The 4046-nt window shown below is 37.7% G+C and overlaps 1 non-coding gene across 1 annotated transcript; it reads right to left on the reverse strand.

The window, feature by feature from the left end:
* Window positions 1-3711: 3711 nt before the first annotated feature.
* Window positions 3712-3818, reverse strand: LOC141716064 (small nucleolar RNA R71). The gene has a single exon (XR_012572796.1). It is a non-coding gene; the product is annotated as a small nucleolar RNA R71 (small nucleolar RNA).
* Between the last annotated feature and the right edge of the window lie 228 nt (window positions 3819-4046).

Raw genomic sequence — 4046 nt, forward strand, 5'->3', positions numbered from 1 at the left:
TCTGAAAAAATAAATATTTTCAGAATATGAGGAATAAATCCAGAAAATCAAGGAAAAATCCCAGAATTAAGGGAAAATTCTAGAAAATCCAGGAAAAATCCCAGAATTAAAGGAAAATTCCTGAAAATTAAGGAAAAATCCCAGAATTAAAAAATTCCTGGAAATTAAGGTAATTCCTAAAAAATAGGGATTAAAGCAAATCGTTATAAATGTGTAGGTCGCTCCACACTTTACGCAAAATGATACCCTGTAAGGGAATGAATGAACTTAACTTCTGCGAAACATAGTCACTGTTTCCAAAAAGTTGGGGGGAAAATGATAGGGAATAAATAAATTCTGATTACGTAATTAATATTACATCAATTACACATGATTTGGGCCACAAGACCCAATAAGAAGATGTATGACATTCAGACCAAAAAGGTTAACACATTGATCAGGCCTGATGGACCAGATCATGCCTGATGGAACAAAGAAGGCCCAAAACCCTGAATATTAATTAATTTCATAATTAATTAATAAGGGATAAGTCAGCTGACAAGATGAGTCCTAGTGGGGAAATAAATCCTTGTGGATTGGCCTCCAAGGAACCTGATGGGATAAGGAATCAACGTCCTACCTCTTAGGACTCCAAAGTCTATTATAATTCTGAGACTTGCCCACCAAGTCTCCTAACCCAAGTCCAATTTAAGGACTCCAAATATATATATAAGGGTTCTCACCCCCACCAATCAGAACTACATTTTTTTGACTTGATTCTTGGCAATCAGCAAGGTACGTAGGCATCTTGTTAAGGTAGATCGAGTCACGAACACAAGAGCAGTCAAATAGAGTCTCGAAGCTCACGTTCCTTATTAATAGATACATCAATTATTATACCTTAGTTTTTGATCCAGAACACTAAATAATCATATTTTAGGAGAAAAGCCAAAGCTGACCTAACGCATGGTGAAATATGGATCTTGGCTCACTAGAAAGGATATAGAAGATATTCTTTCTGAATTAATAGTTAGGGCTATTTATTTGATAAAAATAGTGGGAGATATTGTGAATAATCACTTGAACATAATTTAATGATCATCAATAAACTAATTCATTTTATGCACTTTAATATTATAGATATTAAATGACAAATAACACAAATAACCTCTCTATGTAATAGTCCTTGAGAAGGACAAACTGGCATGAAATAATTTCCTCAATTGACATAGGAACTTGAGAATTGTCCTCAGGTTCTAGGATGTCACTCAAACCCCTCCCTTATTTCTCCTATCTAAGAATGAAACATGTGCTGAACAAAATACTTACCTTAAGCAAATTGAGTATGCAGCCGATATTTCACGTCTCATGCTTGCAATTATAAGTATCGAGCTTTAGAAGAAAAAAGAGCATAGTGATGCTTATGATGTGATTGAGCACCTTCAAAGGATGTTTGAAGGATAGGCTCGTCAGAAAGATTTGACAATAATAAGGCACTATAATTTTGCATTAATGGGAGAATGATATATGGTTGGACCGCATGTTCTAAAGATGATAGGTATATGTACCTTGATATATTGGGTTTCAATATTGATCTAGAGACTTGATAAGTGGCATTTTATACCACTTAGAACGTCTTAAAATGGCTTAAATTGGTGTCTTGAAATCAAGTATTTTGTGTATTTGATGCGTTTTTCTAGTGTTTATGCATTTCAGGGTATTAGTTGCATTTCGGAGGAGGAATCATCAAGAATAAGCCTTGGCATGTGTTCACCATTGCGAGAGGAAAAGAACGGGCAGATTACGGCGAAGAAACGGAACAAACCTGGAAATTTTCCAGTAGGGTCCTGCGCGCCCGCGCAGCAATGCTGAGCGGCCGCGCAGCAGCCTTGCGCGCCCGCGCAGAAATGCTGAGCGGCCGGGCAGGGTCGGGGAAAATAATATATTGTTTTAGACTTCTACTTCTGTTTGGCTTCCAACTTCTATGTAATCTGAGTTTTATGGGACTATTATATAAGTAGATTTGAGACGTTTTTCACAGAGTATTAAGAGGGGATTATGTTTTAGATTGTGTTTTGCAAGAAGCGAAGGAGATAAGGAAGAAGACCGATTTAGCACACAACAACGAAGAGGAAGCATATATTCTTGTGATTCTTGTTTCGTTGTAACGTTGGATGCTAGTTTTCTTGCTTTGACTTATTTACTTTTGTGACGTACTCTGTTTTAATATAATTAGTTTAGTTGTTATTTTCTTGTGTTCGTTTATCATGATTTCATATGAACCCATGATGGCGATAAGTTCTATTATGGGCTAATCGTGATCATGGGGTTGCAACGGATTTACTATGGAATTCTTTAGTTAATTGTTTAATACTTTAGTGTGTGATGATTGCATGATATCTAGTATTGGTTGTGCGTATTCGTCTTATGTGCGTCGCGAACATATAAGATAGGGTGTTAATCTCTTGTGAAGCGACGGTGGATCTTGAGATTTAGAACTTGCCATGCTAGCATAGGTTCATGTACGTTGTGCATGATTAGTGGGTAACTCTAACAGTTTTATTTGCCCTATGTAATCAAAAGGAATAACTTGTGCTTAAATCGTTGTGTTGTCAATTTCTGTAGACATATAGGAACTCAACATAATTGATGACTATTCAACTTCTATCTTAATTGTGGATGTTTGGTAGAATGGTATTAGTACAATGAAAATTGGCTTTTATCAGTTTCGTGTTATTCGATTAATATCATCACTGTCACATGCTAAAGGTAATAACTATGGCTATAGAAGGAAGTAATAATGAAGTTGTGATCTCATGAGTGTTTTATTATTGATAAATTGAAGTGTTAGTTAAGTGGTAATTAAGTAGTTAATTATAGTTAATATTTAATCAACAATTTTAAGTGTTATTATCTTAACATTGAGAAGTAATCATACATTGGTGAGTGAGTTAAATTAGACAATAAATTAGTCTGAGTCTCTGAGGGAACGAACTAGAAAGTATTCTATATTACTTGCGAACGCGTATACTTGCGTGAATATTAGTGCGTGATTTCGCCCTAACAAGTTTTTGGCGCCGCTGCCGGGGACTCGGCGTATTTGTTTAGTTTATGTACTTACCATCATTGGTCATTAGGACTCAGTGATTAGGACGTAGTAGTTAATTACTCTTTTCGGTTGTGTTTCAGGTACTTTAGCAAACGTTTATGCAAACTCGTTCTCGTACTCGCAAGAGGACCTTAGATACAGCTGAGGAGAAAGACGAAGTTCTTGATACCCCGGAGAAGTTAGATTTTGAGGATTCGGATTCAGGAACTGAGCAGAAAGAACCAGTAAACATGGGAGATCATATTGTTCAAGCTGATCCAGCTCTTATGGATTTTTCTCGGCCTAAAATTGATGACATTCATTCAAGCATCCTTCATCCGGCTATTCAAGCTAACACCTTTGAAATCAAGCCGGGCACTATTCAGATGGTGCAGAATTCTGTTTCTTTTGGAGGAGCGGCAACTGAAGACCCCAATATGCACATAAGGAATTTTGTCGAGATCTGCAGCACTTTTAAGTATAATGGCGTGACTGATGAGGCTATCAAGTTGAGGCTTTTCCCATTCTCACTCAGGGATAAGGCTAAAGACTGGTTACATTCTGAACCAGCTGGGTCAATCACTACATGGCAAGATCTTGTGCAAAAGTTTCTGGTGAAGTTTTATCCAATGGCAAAGACTGCTGCTATGAGGAGTGCTCTTACTCAGTTTGCGCAGCAACCTACAGAATCTATGTGCGAGGCTCGGGAACGCTACAAGGAAATGTTGAGAAAATGTCCACATCATGGAATGCCGGATTGGATTGTAATCACTGGTTTTTATAATGGTTTGGGGGCTCAATCTCGGCCCATGCTCGATGCAGCAGCTGGAGGCGCCTTATGGGCTAAAAGCTATACTGAGGCGTACAATCTTATTGAGACGATGGCTGCAAATGAGCATCAAAACCCAACTCAGAGGATGACATCAGGCAAGGTAGCAGGTATTCTGGAAGTTGATGCAGCCACCGCTATTGCAGCCCA

This window comes from Apium graveolens, chromosome 3, assembly GCF_009905375.1.
Source record: "Apium graveolens cultivar Ventura chromosome 3, ASM990537v1, whole genome shotgun sequence".
Taxonomy (NCBI): Eukaryota; Viridiplantae; Streptophyta; class Magnoliopsida; order Apiales; family Apiaceae; genus Apium; species Apium graveolens.